Source organism: Thalassophryne amazonica, chromosome 2 (assembly GCF_902500255.1).
Source record: "Thalassophryne amazonica chromosome 2, fThaAma1.1, whole genome shotgun sequence".
Taxonomy (NCBI): domain Eukaryota; kingdom Metazoa; phylum Chordata; class Actinopteri; order Batrachoidiformes; family Batrachoididae; genus Thalassophryne; species Thalassophryne amazonica.
Genome location: NC_047104.1, coordinates 6495434 through 6512572, shown reverse-complemented (window position 1 = coordinate 6512572; position 17139 = coordinate 6495434). Strand labels below are relative to the sequence as shown.

The window sequence follows — 17139 nt, the reverse complement described above, 5'->3', positions numbered from 1 at the left end:
GGGGCTTATCAATAACAATTTCTCCTACGTTTCCCAAGAGTAATAGGAGCCATTCATTGCACGCAAATCCCAATCAGTGCACAAGGGCGATTATGTCAATCGCAAATCTTTTCACAGTATCAATGTGCAGGTATAGCCGTTCTATTCGGCCTATTTCATACACCCATTATCGTGTAGTCCACTCTAAGCTCACCTTCTTTTCACTTATTTCAGCCACATAAGAGTTGCTTTGGTTTGGTTGATTTTTCTAAATATTCTAATATACAATTACTATAATTACATATTTCACATTCTTTTTCTCCCCACATGGGGCTGTCCTTTTGGATAACCTTCATGCCAAAGTGATATATATGTAACTATGTTAACAGAACGACCATTAATGGCTTTAAATCCTTAGATGACGTGAGCATTTACCTGATCAGCAATACGTTGCCAGCAAGCCTGTCTTGCTTTATTGGCAGACGATGTGTTCGATTTCCCCCTTAACGTTCCTCGTAGCTCCGCATAATAATCATGCATTCTTCTCTTCGGTAAAGTAAGGTGACCGCACCACCATAGAAAAATGGTGATGTGCACTGCAACCTGCCCCTTTTATGTGAACGCGCACAAACTCCAATTAGGTTAACACAGGTTCAACACATCAAGATCTTACTCAGCATCGTAGTACCGATTAACACCACTTGAGAAAACCAGGTTTGTCAACCCCGGTTTAAGAGATTGACCCTGGGTTACATCTGATTAAGTTAACTCCGCTTCATAGTACAGGCCCCTGCTGTCTTGCATTTGTTTGCTGATAGAGGCTATGAACCCCGTTACACCAGGTTTTATTTTACTCTGAGTAATTAACATCAAAATCAAACTGACTTTAATTTGGAGATAATCAGGCTTTAAATGTCTACTATAATAAGGATGCTTGTTTACTGGATATTTTGATTTGGGCACAAATCGTGAACTGATTTAAACTGAAGGTAATGGTTTGAACGGGATCTTTGGATTCTGGATTTGTCTTAAACACTCCGACTTCTTGGCTTCTGATAAATGGTCGTTTTCACTGTTTAACATTTCTCCGACGACTGTAACTATAAATCGTGGTCACAGCCATTTATTTCCGATGTCACCATCAGCAGGATGGACATTTGACCAGTTATTTGCTCAGAGGACTGGAAACCCTTTTTCTTCTTCTCGTTTTTGGTTGTTTAATAGATGAGTTCTAAATGATTCTTCCTGAGCGACAAAGGACAAACAGACAACTATTTATTCGTAGGCCACCAAACTGGAGTAATAAAGATGAGAAATGTTTGTTTTTCTGTCGTCTGATTTGTGTGAACTGGGCCTGAAACCAGTTTTTGCTGTCATGTCATAAACTGTCAAACACTCAAACCAGGACTGTGGGTTTGACTCCAGCTGGCTGTAGCAGTTTGATCCATGTCAACCCAAACCATTTGCTCAGATCCAACAAAGTACAGCAGTGTTCAGAATAATAGTACAAGTAACCAGCAAAATTTTGGTTCCAAACCAACAAAATTAATGCCTTGCAGATGTGAAGAAATCATGAAAAACTGGGGTTATACAACTAAATACTAGTTTAGTGATTCACAGGATTGCTAAAAAAGCAGTTTGAACATAATAGTTTTGAGTTTGTAGCGTCAACAGCAGATGATACTATTATTGTAAACACCCCCTTTTCTACGTTTTTTTTTTACTAATAGCCCAATTTCATAGCCTTAAGAGTGTGCATATCATGAATGCTTGGTCTTGTTGGATTTGTGAGAATCTACTGGTACCTTGTTTCCCATGTAACAATAAGAAATATACTCAAACCTGGATTAATCTTTTTAGTCACATAGCACTACTATTATTCTGAACACTGTCTAACCAACTGGCCCAGACCCCTGGTGGCCCCAAAACACACCAGAGTGATTACGCCTTTTGCATAATGTTGCACTACAAGATTATGAGGGAAAACATGCATCATGTCTGTCCAACGTTATTGGTTAAAAGTTGATGTAACATTACGCATCGACAGTTTGGTGGCCAACGTGTATTGCCATTTTCCTGCATAATATCTCACTATGAAGTTTTGCGGGAAAACATACATTGTGTTGGCGCCGTTATCGATTAAAATATGATGCAACGACGTGCATGAAATTTTATTGGTTTGATGGTCCAACGTGTATTGCCACATTTTCCCGCATAATGTCATACACGGTGCAATAATGTTGGTGCAACATTATTGGCTCAATTTTGATGTTGTATCCAAAATTTATTTTATTGCAAGGTTGACAAAAATTCAAGGAATCACACGCTTAAAAAAACAATGAAAAATTATCCTTATACCTCCAAAACATCCAAATGACAGATGGTGGGTTCAGAGCCACAAATGTTACAAAGCTTCAGGGAGCATGTGATGGTGCCGCCACATCTACCACACTACAGAGCCACCTTGGATCCTGGATGGCAACCACCCATACAGAGAAGCATTTCATCCACTCCTCCTGACGCCAGCCGTCGACCCGCTGCACTCAGGTGATGTGGCCGTTTTTTGGCCTTTCACTCAGCGCTCATGTTCCAGAGCTTGAAATCATCTCTTCACTTTGGAGCAGGATCAGAACGTAGTTCCCCACGACGTCATTAATTGACTTTTTAATCCTGCTGTTAATTTGTGTGTAAATCTTGTGCATGTATTTCTGGTTGGAATTTCAGGTTGAGGATTTGTTTTGTTTTCGCAATCCTGTATGTAGTGGTCAATATTAAAAATGTCTGCCTGGACTTATGTTTACATCAGTTATTATTTGGGTTAAAGTCCACTATGCAGTGACAGACACTTTAATAATTTAGAGTTCAAACATTTCTGGATCTGACTGAGTTGTTGGTGACCTTAGGGAAACGTGGCGGCAGGTTTCCGGTAGTCTGTGGGATCGACCTGTGTCCTCTTTATTTTGTCTTGTGATTTTCATTTGTTAAAACTCAGAAGTTCATCCCCAGTTGTAGAAGTAGATCTTCTGCCAGACAGGAAGGTAACTCATGAGAGGACCTGAAGGGACCAGACAAAAGTGACGTGTGGGGTCAGAGGTCACAAAATTCTGTAGAATCTTTGCAGCTGGTTCACCGTAGCAACCACCACTCTGTCAGACCAAGATCCACCCACTGTGCCCGCTCTGCGGGTCTGTAACCACAGCGAGTCCAGCACAGCGGCACCTGCTTTCTGGCTGTCAGACTGGTTCTACAGCCATCACCTGTTTGATGAACTGTGTGCACAGTTCCTTTATGAAGAAAAATGCCAAACATCTGTGGACGAAAACATTTCTGCGAATGCGTGAATGAAATGACAGCTGTGGTCTTATGTAACAAACAGCTAGCGTGTGCATATTCAGCGCTTCAGGCTACCTGACTGTGTCCTTTGACAAGACACTTAATCAACATGGTCCCAGTCCACCCAACTTCAACTGGGTACCGCCCTTCACTGGTCAAACCATGTGACAGACTGGTGTCAGCACTGGCTGGGTGTGCCTCAAGCCATGTGTCGGGCTTCCTGAACATTCTGAATGTGCAGCTGCGTTTCCTGCTCAGATGGGTCTGCCTGAAGCTACTGCCCTAAGGGCATCATTAGTGATGACTGAAGAAAGCAGACAGAGGTCACATATGCTGCAAATCAACGAAACATGTTTTTCCACTCCAGACATTCCGCCTGCTGGCAAATTGATAGTCTTTGATGTGCAGACTGCTGGTTGGCTCCTGGCTGGAACACCTCCAAGGCTACCGGTTGAACGTTTTCTGTGATGCTCACCATTAAATTTTATGAATCAAAATATCTTCTGCTGTGAAACTCCTCAGTCGCTCCTCTATGACATCACACTTTGTGTTTTCTCCAATCGGAAATGAAAGCATCAAGCAGCAGACAGGGCTACTTACGTGCCACGAGGCCGACGCCTGGAATGTGATCTGCCAGGAGTCTGAGCAGGAAAACAAGCTTTTCCCTGCAAATAAACACACACACACACACCGCTACTGAAGTACTGTGGCAAAGATTTCCCGTTGTTCCTGTTTGTATTTCTGCACGAAAAGGGGGCAACCGCTGGAGGAACTCACTCTGAGTACGTGTCGTAGAAGGGCGACCGCAGCAGGTAGTACAGCAGCAGGAAGGCTCGCCGCCTCATCTCGACGCGTTCCCATCGGTTCTGGAATTGGTGTCTCTGAGCACCGCAAAGCTGGAGGACAAACAAAGGTTAACATGGACGCCGGCCTCAGGAGGAACAGCCCGTTTGATGAAACACCACCTTTTATTCCTTTAAGATTTTATTTTGCACAAGATTAAAACCTTCGGAGTTTAATGTGCATTTTGTTCCCCACAGACACCTTAGTAGTGTTCCAGAATAATAGTAGTGCTATGTGACTAAAAAGATTAATCCAGGTTTGAGCATATTTCTTATTGTACATGGGAAACAAGGTACAGTAGATTCAGTAGATTCTCACAAATCCAACAAGACCAAGCATTCATGATATGCACACACTTAAGGCTATGAAATTGGGCTATTAAAGTAGAAAAGGGGTGTGTTCACAATAATAGTAGCATCTGCTGTTGAACACTACAAACTCAAAACTATTATGTTCAAACTGCTTTTTTATCAATCCTGTGAATCACTAACTAGTATTTAGTTGTATAACCACAGTTTTTCATGGTTTCTTCACATCTGCGAGGCATTAATTTTGTTGGTTTGGAACCAATATTTTGCTGGTTTACTAGTGTGCTTGGGGTCATTGTCTTGTTGAAACACCTATTTCAAGGGCATGTCCTCTTCAGCATAAGGCAACATGACCTCTTCAAGTATTTTGACATATCCAAACTGATCCATGATACCTGGTATGTGATATATAGGCCCAACACCATAGTAGGAGAAACACTGCCCATATCATGATGCTTGCACCACCATGCTTCACTGTCTCCACTGTGAACTGTGGCTTGAATTCAGAGTTTGGGGGTCGTCTCACAAACTGTCTGCGGCCCTTGGACCCAAAAGAACAATTTTACTCTCATCAGTCCACAAAATATTCCTCCATTTGTCTTTAGGCCAGTTGATGTGTTCTTTGGCAAATTGTAACCTCTTCTGCACGTCTTTTATTTAACAGAGGGACTTTGCGGGGGATTCTTGCAAATAAATTAGCTTCACACAGGCGTCTTCTGTCACAGCACTTACAGGTAACTTCAGACTGTCTTTGATCATCCTGGAGCTGATCAATGGGTGAGCCTTTGCCATTCTGGTTATTTTTCGATCCATTTTGATGGTTGTTTTCCGTTTTCTTCCATGTGTCTCTTTTTTTGTGTGTGTGTCCATTTTAAAGCTTGGAGATCATTGTAGATGAACAGCCTATAATTTTTTGCACCTGCGTATAAGTTTTCCCCTCTCCAATCAACTTTTTAATCAAACTACACTGTTCTTCTGAACAATGTCTTGAACGTCCCATTTTCCTCAGGCTTTCAAAGAGAAAAGCATGTTCAACAGGTGCTGGCTTCATCCTTAAATAGGGGAACACTTAAGTACCGTTTTAGATGATTCAGTGGAATAAACACCTGAGTTTTTTCTTTTGTATTTTTAAGAAGTTAACAAGATGTTATGAAATGAATAATAAAGACACTTTCATATTTATTGTAGCAGCGTAATGTTCCAAACAGCTGCACTATTTTTAAATTAGTCTTAATGTAGACACATAACTGGACCTCAAAAACCAACCCAACCAATAATTTACCTTAAGATTACGTAAAAGTTCTATATAACGATGTTTGACCAAACGGTCCTACATAAGTTGGGTAAAAACCAATACTTTAACCCAACTGAGGAACAAAAATTAAAACTAGGTTCTGGGACAAACATTCATTTTCAGTAATTCTAACCAAACCACAAGGTTAAATTATTTAATTCTTTTAATGACTGCTTGCGTTAACTCTGCGCTCATGTCACTTCCTGTCTTCCTGAGAACATCACACACATCTTCCAACAGTGGAGAAAAATGAAAAGTTTGGTTTTAAAAACAAAGGATACAAAAGGTGCATCCTGGTTTAAAGTCCTTCTAGAAACTGACTGTCATAAAAAGTTTTGCTTACCTGGAAACTTCAAGAACCCCAGAGATGATCCACGGCTTCCACGACTGTTTTCCACACAGTCCGAGGCAGAGCACTGTCAGGGTTCAATTTAAGGTGATTCAAACATCTGTGGACCAGCAGATTATAGACTTGTTTTTTATTTATTTTTTGACGTATAGTATTTATTTATTTATTTATTTGGGGGGGGGGGCAAGGTATTAACATTACTTACTCCATATAAATAGCTTTAGGGTTTTATGGTTTTTTAAATTTTCTGCCATTAATTTATTTGTTAAAAAAGGCCATAGTTCTCCTTATACAAGTCTCAGAAGAATCACTATGACTGTTAGCATTCGTCATGTCTTTCACAGTCAACAGTTACCTTTGAAGGTAACAAGACCAGGAGAGGTGTTAATGGTCTTGAATTTCGTGTCTGGAGTTATGCTGAGTAGGTAAAGACACAGCAGAACGGGTCAACGAGACCCAAACCCTCTTTGTGGAATTTGGCCTTATAACTGTCAGGGAGGTGATGTCGGGCTTGCTGTCGGATTCCCGTGACGATATTGCTGCAGATGACTTTCAGTTGTCTTGAGCTTTGTTTGCTGTTTGACTTTCATTTTTATTATGATGTTGTACTTTTTTACCAGGATTTTGGTCTTAGCCGTCGTAGCTGGTCCCTCAAGTTTGATTGTTTTTTTCCCCCCCCTTCCTCTTTCAGTTGTCTGGGAGTGAGTTCTAGTTGGATGTAGATGTTTTGGAGTTCCTGGTAGGTTGAGTTGTGTGGATCCTTGGCTTTACGTAGGAACTCTTTCCTGTTGGCTCCTCAGTGTGACCTTGTGACCTCTTCAATCAGGGAGGCCTTACTGCCTTCTCAGGTTTGACCACAAGGCTGAATTCCTTCTTGGTCATTTGATGTCGGGTCTGTGTGTCGTCATCGTTGGACTTGTGGCCTGCCTCAGGTAGACACTGCACAATGCTTGAATGTGCTCACTCAGACTCTCCAGTAGCTCCTCCCTCATTCCTCTGAGCGTGTGGTGTGGTTTTGTGTCAGTCGGGGTCTTGGCAGCTTTTGATCGTATTGGTCAGCACATGGCGACTTCAGCGTAGGATTTCTTGACCTCTTCTAACAGAGTGGTCATTCCTTGAAGACCTTTCTTTGCAGTTCCTGAACTTGTTGGACCACTGATGGCTTTGGGGTGTTGCTTGTGCTTGTCCTTGCCCTGTCTTGGGTTTGGCAGGTTGGGCAGCGCTACAGGAAGCCAACAGCTGCAGTAAAACCACTCGTTGCACTTGTTGAGGCTGACTGGTAACAGGTCGAAATGGCCCCGAGTCAATACAGCCACTGACCTTTAGGGGCTGTTTAGGTCAGGGGCCACTTCGACCCGTAGTGTAGAGTGCGTCCCACAGTGCGCACAGAAGAAGGGAAGATCTGCTTATGAAGCAGTCAGACTGCACACAAACACTTAACGTATTTTCAGATGGAGACAAACCATCAGAGCTGTTTGCTGCAGAAACCGTAGCTGCGACACATCCGATGTGCACCCGGTTTACTTCCACACGTGCATGTGGCTCAAATCAGATCTGTGAAGATCTGAGTGTTTCACCATTTACTTTTTCACAATTTGGAACTGAATCAAAAATCAGGAAAAGTGATGACAGCTGCAATTCAAACTGTGTGTTGGTAGTTTTAGTTTTTAGTTGTAATCCAGTTATAACCTAGTCTGTAGATCTAATGCAGTTATGATCTAGTTTGTAGATATAATCCAGTTATAATCTAGTTTTTAGTTATAATCCAGCAGCCAAACAGACTGGAGTGTCTTTTGGGGGAAGGATACAGTGCAAAAGAGGTCGTCCGATGTAGACGAACTCAGCGATTGTCTCCTGAAGGCCGAGTGGCGTTGGCATGCTGTGGAAGCTTCTCCTCCTTCAACCTGCTGAGCGTTTGACTTGGTACTCCCCACAGCCAGGCCTGCTGGGACGGCGCTGTCACACTCGCACATACACAGAGAGAGAAAAAATGAATCAACGTTCCTTTCTGCATTGATCTGATGCATTAAAGTCAAAGCTGCAGCCTGCAGCATTTGGTGTCATCTAGTGGTGAGGTTGCAGATTGCATTTTGTAATTCGTGCTCTTTTGCATTTTCTTGTGATAAGCAATATGTTGGATGTCCCCCTTTTCACAAAAATGACAGTTCTCAAATGTGTCAGCCTGCAACAGCAACCAGGGGACGGCGTCCAGAGGAGACACCACAGATCCATCTGACTGTTTTGTCTTCAGTCTTTCAGCTGCACTGAAAAATGTGGACTCAGGTATAATCAGGTGAGTCCACGTTAACGTCAGGGATGAATGAGGCTGTTACACCGCTGACCATCAGGTTGTTACTCTATAATTTTATATTTTATATAATTTTTAATTTATAACACTTAAAAAAAACAAAAAGTAACTCATCTTACCGCTGCCTAGTGGCCTAATCACTCTGCCTGACCTCTGACCCACGAAACAGCCGCCGTCTTGCTGCTTGTCATCTGTAGACAAAAGAGCAAAACTGTCAAATGTCAAGAACATCTACAACATGTCATTTCTGCCAATCACATACAAATGTATGATACTACATGTGACAGTTGCTAATAGCAACACGTGCATGTATGCATGCACACACACACATATATATACATATACATATATTGTATATTCATTGGCTTCCTATTAATTCTAGAATAGAATTTAAAATTCTTCTTCTTACTTATAAGGTTTTGAATAATCAGGTCCCATCTTATCTTAGGGACCTCGTAGTACCATATTACCCCAATAGAGCGCTTCGCTCTCAGACTGCAGCTTACTTGTAGTTCCTAGGGTTTGTAAGAGTAGAATGGGAGGCAGAGCCTTCAGCTTTCAGGCTCCTCTCCTGTGGAAACCAGCTCCCAATTCAGATCAGGGAGACAGACACCCTCTCTACTTTTAAGATTAGGCTTAAAACTTTCCTTTTTGCTAAGCTTATAGTTAGGGCTGGATCAGGTGACCCTGAACCATCCCTTAGTTATGCTGCTATAGATGTAGACTGCTGGGGGGTTCCCATGATGCACTGTTTCTTTCTCTTTTTGTTCTGTATGCACCACTCTGCATTTAATCATTAGTGATCGATCTCTGCTCCCCTCCACAGCATGTCTTTTTCCTGGTTCTCTCCCTCAGCCCCAACCAGTCCCAGCAGAAGACTGCCCCTCCCTGAGCCTGGTTCTGCTGAAGGTTTCTTCCTGTTAAAAGGGAGTTTTTTCCTTCCCACTGTAGCCAAGTGCTTGCTCACAGGGGGTCGTTTTGACCGTTGGGGTTTTACATAATTATTGTATGGCCTTGCCTTACAATATAAAGCGCCTTGGGGCAACTGTTTGTTGTGATTTGGTGCTATATAAAAAAATTGATTGATTGATTGATTGATATATAAACATATATATATACATATATAAACATATATATATATATATATGTGTGTCTTTTTTTTTTGGCTTTGATCTGCAACTGCCGATGTTTTGTACGTGTGCAGCCACACAGAACATTTGTGTCTGATGTCATGAACTGACCTTCCAGGTCTTTAGTTCTGTCCAGTGGGATTATGGAGGTGAAGTCTGGATGCCAGATTTGTACCACAGAAGAAGCAGGATGCGAAAAAATCGCCCTGCAGACAAACGTGCAAAAAAACAACAAAAAATAAACGGTCAACGAAGCAGCCATTTGGAATCTGTACATGGGCAGAACCTTGTAGCCCAACATGTGATTTGTAGCCATATATTTTTAAAAGTTAACATACAACAAAAAAGCCTGATTAAAAATGTGATAAAGGGCTTGATAATGCTGATGTGTTCACTGACCATTTCAGAAATAGGAAAAATACAGAAAAAAAAGTGCTAATGATGTTTTTAAAGTAGTCTTATCTGGATTCTTATTTTTATTTCTTCTATTTTTTTTGTGTCTCTTAATTTGTGTAGTTTAATTTTTTTTCCTTTTGGAGTTGATGTGAGCACAGAAAAGCACTTTCTTGTTTCTTTCTTTCTCACACATAATCAGGAGGGTATTTTTAAATCACTGCTGAACAAAATTAACATGTAAAACAAACTTGGATTTTTGTCTTATTCTGGTGCACCAAAGTTTAATCAGTTTATCCTGATTATCTGCCCTCTGAGTTTCCTCTCCATCACCGTCCTCAGTGAACCTGTTCGTGTGACCAAAACGTGCGAGTGGACGAAGCCGTACTTAAAACTCTGCACGAGAGCGATGACCAGCCAGCGGACGGATTCACCCCACAGTTTGTTGGCTCCCATCTCCAGAAAAAACCTCCACGTGCTCCAACACGGAGAGCCAGGTCAGGAAGTCTATGCTGAGAGACAGGCTGAACAAAACCGCCACATGTCACAGAGACACGAGCCAATCAGGTGACAGGAAAATCATCTGAACCCTGAAAGTGACATCACAGAGGGCGCTCACGTGGGCGGGGCTCGTCTCAGCCGCTTCCGCAGGATGCTGCGTTGAACAAAACCAGCAGGTTGGACGCGGAGCGTAGCACTGACAATTAAACAGAGAAACAGGTTCAAATCAGGAAGTCAACCTTATTTATTTATTTTTAATAGTTCAATTTTTACAACTTGTCAATCTGGATAAATTCTGGTTCTGGTTTAAGGAATCTGTTAAACAACTTTGAATTGGTTTCAAATTAGACTAATTTTTTGGGGGGAGGATACTGAGAGTTGTTGATTTCAGATGGTTTGATTACAATAAATAACCTCATTATATCAAATCATAGATTAACTGATCAATTTTTCAAGCAACAACTATACTTCATTTCATTGTCAAATTTATGATCAAATATTTTTACAACAAAGCATTTAGTCTACAAAATGTAATTATTTTTTATTTGTTTTTATTTAATGGCCATTACAGGTTTTCATTGTCAAATAATCTGTTTTGTCTGAAATAAAACTTTACCATCTTACAAGTGAAACACAGCAAACATTCACATTTCAGAAGCTGGAAGACATCAAAGTTTGGCATTTTTAATTTATTAATGATGTATTTAATGATCAAACTGGCAGACAAACACAAATGCGTGATATAAAATATGAAGAAAAGTATCTTTCCTCTGCTGAGGTGCAAAGAAGACAAACGGATCAAAGAGAACTGTTGATAAATGCAATTAAAAAAAAAACAATTTAACTGCTCCATGAAAAAAATGAGCTCATGAAGAAGCAATAAATGATTTATTAAATAAATGAATAGCGAAACAAAATTACAATGTATTCTTCAGAATCATTTCTTAATGTCAGACGTTGACTGCTGATACTGAAAAATGAGTGCGAAAAGTAAATTAATAAAATCGCTGTAGCAAATTGTGAGCGATGTATTGCAATACACATTGTATCCCGTGTATTTATCCTTTTACCCTAAAAACTAAATTACTGTTTTTAGAAGCAGGTCAAAGGACGGATTTTGTCTCTCAGTGCTTATTTTTAACCACCAATGTGTGTGTGTGTGTGTGGGGGGGGGGGGGTTCCCTGCTGCTTTAACCTTGAAAGCCCTAAGGGTACTTTCTGGATCTGACAGTACCTTAAGGAACTTCTCTTTGAAGGTACTTTCTTTGAGTATAATGCCAGTGTGTTGCATATCAAAATGTTCAGAACAGTTTCAGCTTTCTGAATGTGAGACATATTTGTCTTGAACACTGTGCAACCATATGTTCTTTGAATATATTTGTGATGAAAAGGATGCAAGAGAGCATGATGAGGGTTCTAAGGGTGAATATGACCTGTAAGGCTGAACTCACTACTGCCCCCTACAGGCCAGTGCACTGAGACAGCTCCATTCGATACACCTTGTAAACCAGAACTAGGAGATCAAATGATGTCATTTAAGAGCTCCACCCTGCAAAAACTCCTTCCAGGTTGTTCTCAAAGGACACAAAAAGTCACACTCATATTTTTAGTCCTAAACTACACAGAAAAAAATGACAGGAAAAAAACAACAAACTGACTGACTTGTACAACCTGCGTGATCAACATTTTCCATCATGTAGACTTTGACTAGGGGGCAGGGTCAACATTTTACATGTTAAGGGCCGTGCACGCGTGTTGTTATTTATGTGCTTTGACCTAATCCAGTACATGTGTGCAGCCAGAACCGGTTTATCGTGAAATTTTCTTTGATTACGTTTTCGTCAGGCTGTGATGATGATTCCGACTGAAATGAAAAGGTCAGATTGACTTTATATTTACGCTGTGAGTGAATGGTTTTCATCTTTGAAACAGTCTGAACTCTTCACATGAGGACTGCAGCTTTCAGCCAATCAACAGACGCATTTCAGCTTATGAATATCTTACAAGAAATGTGTGTCAGCAATCACATAACTTACCTACAACTTATATCCCACATATGCGCGATGAATGAATCACATGCTGGCATACGTCAAAAGTATTGTTAATGCTCAAAAGTTTTTGAGGCACTCGCCATATTATGGTGTATATCAGTGTGCTTTAATGAGCATTTTTTTTTTATACAAAACTTACCCAATAACTTATTAAATGCATGGCATCGTTTTTAATATGGTTGGCATTTACTGGCGAAATCATCAGGGTGTGACAGGGGTGTTGACATCTGTGTTTTTTTCATGCCTGTGCACATGACTGAGTGAATTTATTAGTTTTGTGCCTGAGGCAAGTGTCACTCAGGGCATTGCAAAGGCAGTGGTGACATACTAAACTAGTCTTCTCCCCCCGTGAAACCAGATGAACTTCAGTCATTCACTGAAGTTGTGCATGCAGGGGAGTGACATTAGGACATTGCAGCAGGCCACGGAGCAGGTGATTTGAGATCCTGCAAGGCTTATGACGAATGTGGGGAAATTAGTGCATCCACTATGGTGATAGTGCAGTTTATGTGGCAGGGAAGGAAAGTGGTCCAGTTGAGACTGTGGCCTGTCTCCACAGATGTATCCATAAAAATCATAGAGGGATATGCTTTGCAAACTTAATACCCATTAGTACATTGGATGATGTAGAAACTGAGGATGGCCTGTTGGCTGTTCCAGCAGTATCAAATATTTGTGTCTGCTACCTACAACCCGCGTGGAATGTGTCAAACCTAAACGTACTTACAGGCATCTTATATATGCTACTCTGGACCACCCCTAAATCCAAACAGTCCAATGGTCAACCCCCTGAGGTCCTTAGTCTAGGTCTGTCCTCAAAATCATTATTGATTAATGATCTAATTATTGATCATCACTTAGATATGATTGGGTTATGTGAAACCTGGCTTAAACCTACAGCTGTCCTTCCCTTAAATGAGGCCTGCCCACCAGCATATACTTGTACCTTTAGTCACGTCCGTCGTGAGGCGAAGCAAGGCGGGGGTTGTGCTCTTATTTACAAATCTAGGTTTAGCTTATTAGCTGTTGGGGATCATAAATATAATTAATTTGAACATCTGATTCTCCGCTCTGCCCACAGTGCTACGTATTGCCAAGGTCACAAGAATAAAAATCAGCCGTATTTCTTTGTCACTGTATATAGGCCCCCTGGCCCATACTTTGAATTCTTAGATGAATTTAGTGCGTTCACCTCTAGCTTGTCAACTAGTGCAGATAACATTCTGATTATTGGTGACTTTAACGTTCACATAAAATAAGCCTTCTGATCCCCTCTGCAAATCATTTATGGAAATTGTGGTTGCATTAAGATTTCAGCAATGCATTCAGGACTCGACGCACATTAGTGGAAATACCCTGGATTTGGTTCTCACACGTGGTATTGCTGTCACGAATATTGACATCATGTCTCTTGCTTCGGTGGTCTCTGATCACCACTTAATAGGCTCGCTGCTGTGTTTTCTGTGTGCCACCTGTATAACCTAGTGAGAAAATCCATAATATCAGCACAAAATCCTTATAACCTCCAAATCGCACCAAAATCAGTTTTATTACAGTACACACAACCACATAGCGGTATCACATAACTGGATTTTTGTCCACATATTATGAGTTGCCACAATGACATTAAAGTCAGGATCATTAGTATTTCCTCCACAGTTGATTTTCAAACATTAGAGATGTAGTATTCATGCGTCAAGCTGAATTTTATAGAACTGAATGTGTCAAATTTAGTTATTTTTTACTGAAACAAGAACTGTTTGTCACTAATGGAAATACATTAATAAAATAAAAAATAAATCGAATGTAATGTACAAAATAAAACATACCTCAGAACTTCATCAAGTGTATCGCAAATCGCCTCGCCAGTGCCAATGTTGCAGACTGGCATGTCAGTGGTCCTTGACTTCACCCCTGTGTTTATTAGGGATGGGTATCGATAAGATTTTATCGATACCATTATCGATCCGATTCCTTATTGATTCCCTTATCGATACCTCTTGTGAATTTTTTGTGTACTAAAAGGTTTACAGCTTTTTTATGTCAGTGGGTCAAAGAGCTTTTTCTTATCGTGCACCCGCTCTGTGGAACGATCTTCCTGCGACCGTGAGGCAGTCGGAGTCTGTGGACATTTTTAAGTAGTCACGTTTATTTGAAATGGGACAATGCATATTAATGAACATAGGTACATGTAAATATGCCAGATTGTAGCAGGATGATAATTTCCATCCGTAGTCCCAGTAACATAGAAACAGACCAAGAACACACAACATACCAAAACAAATCAATCATGACGGAAAACAATTAAACATTTGAAGTCAAGACTTAAGGCCTATTTTTCTTCTTTCTTATCAATAGTTTTTATTTTTTTATCTGTTTTAGTCTTTTACTTCTGTTTTTAATTATGCATTTGAATTTTTAAAATTTTATTTATTTAAATTTTTTATGTTGAACTGTTCTATGTGAGGCGCCTTGAGACGGCTTTTGTTGTGATTTGGCACTTTATAACCCGATTAAATTGAAATTGAATTGAAATTGAACATTTTATTGAGTCTTAAAGTAAGTAAATATGAAATTGGTCACTGGATCCTTAAACTTTGGACATAATAAACTCTTTATGGTGAATCCTTGATCTCTGGACATAAATAGGGATAAACAAAATCTAGTTTTTGTCTAAAGCATTTCCTTTCAGACATTATTGGCATAAATATCTTTCCATACATCTGAGCTGAGCTCTTACAGCTGTGCTGCACGTCATTTGTAAAGAATGAGGACATCTCATTTTGGGAGGAAAAAACGTTTTAGTCAATTGTATTTTCTTTTCCGTAATACAACATTTTAAAGAGGGGTCATTTTATTTAAAGCGGCAATTCATTCTGAAGTTATTAATACCGACCGGACTCTGTCTCAGCAGAGAGCCGCACAGCGTTTGGAGCTGTGTCAACAGAACGGAGGACAATTCTCGTTTCTTGACTGCAACAAGAGTCCCAGTTAGTGACTTTAATCCACACAAAGTGACTCGCGGTATTTTAATGGCTTTGAGAGGGGTTAAGAAGCGGACTTGCCATTTCTGAAAAGCAGCGAATCAAAGAACCAACGAGCTAGTGGATCGAAGCATTGTTTCATTGGCTCACGCATCAAAGTGGAGTCACGCTGCAGAAACGGTTGATTACAGAGCCGCTGCAGACGAAACCCTGAATATCCGTAAGACTTTATTTATACGTCCGTATGACTCTGAAACTCGGAAAATCCATATAATTTACGGACAATCCGTATAAGCTGACATGTATGTTTATTTATTATTGCGGTGAGACATTAACTCCTCAACTACAAATGAAGTTGATGCTAGACTGCCTGATATCTTAGCTCCACATTTGAAAAATTCCCAATAAATAGACAGTCTTGTGGACAGTTTAAACTCAGCGCTCAAAACTACACTCGATATGATTGCGCCACCTATATTAAACCTCCCCATCCCCCAGAAAAAAAACACTTGGTTCAGTGATTACTTGCATGCCCTCAAGCATAAGGCTAGATAGAGGTCTAGAACGGAAATTACGTAGTTCAAAATTGGAAGTATTCCACCTTGTGTGGCCTGATGCCATCTTAGACTATAAGCATGCACTACTGGCTACAAAGTGGACCTATTACTCTGATTTGATCAACAAAAACAAGCATAACTCAAAGTTTGTTCGACACGGTGTCAACATGTATTCATGGACAACCACCTATAGAGGGTTTTCATGTGACGTATCGGTCACGTCATTTTGTGTCCCATGCCCATTCTGGATTACGACGCGGTGGCCGCTGTGATACGCTGTACAGAATTTAGGGATTCCATCATCTACAGGCCATACTAAGAAGATTCAGAGAATCAAAAATGAGCAAATGTTCGGACAAAAACAAAGTTTATCAGTTTGAACATTAAATATCTTGTCTTGTGGTGTATTCAACTGAATATAGGTTGAAGAGGATTTGCAAATCATTATATTCTGTTTTTATTTACATTTCACACAACGTCGCAACTTCTTCATTGGAATTGGAGTTGTAATTAAACCCTACGATACCGGCCTGGGCTCTGCGTTGTCAGGGTGCAGGACTACTTTGTGTCCCTACGATGAATAAAAAGTCTGTGGGTCTCAGAGCTTTCTCTTATTGTGCCCTGTTCTGTGGAATGATCTCACTGTGTCTATAAAACAGTCAGATTCTGTACAGACTTTCAAGTCCAGACTTAAGACACACTTATTTTCCCTTTTGTATGGCTAGCATACTGACATAGTATGTTACTATGCTTTTACTCTTTTTATTCATTTTATAGTAAACGGAGCGTGCCACGACCTCAACTTTATCTAAAGTCTGGGTCTTTTAGTGAAGCTAGTGAAACTTGGGGCTTGTGGCCGGCGATCACCTTAGAACAGGGGTTTTCAGAGTGTGGAGAGTGAGCCCCCCCCTCAGAACAAATAATAGCTGCTCCCCCCCCCCCCCCCCTTTATACATCTTAAACACATTTGAAAAGTATGTGTTTTTAAGGAACTGGCTCTGCATTTACACATTTTACACCCTTTTCAAACATTTTAAACATGTTTTTAAAGAACTTTTATTCTTTCACACATTTTACACCCTTTCAAACATTTTAAGCATGTTTTTAAA

The 17139-nt window shown here is 40.5% G+C and overlaps 1 pseudogene; it reads right to left on the bottom strand.

The window, feature by feature from the left end:
• Positions 1 to 2936: 2936 nt before the first annotated feature.
• On the bottom strand, positions 2937 to 11120 carry LOC117501546 (annotated as a pseudogene).
• Positions 11121 to 17139: the final 6019 nt, after the last annotated feature.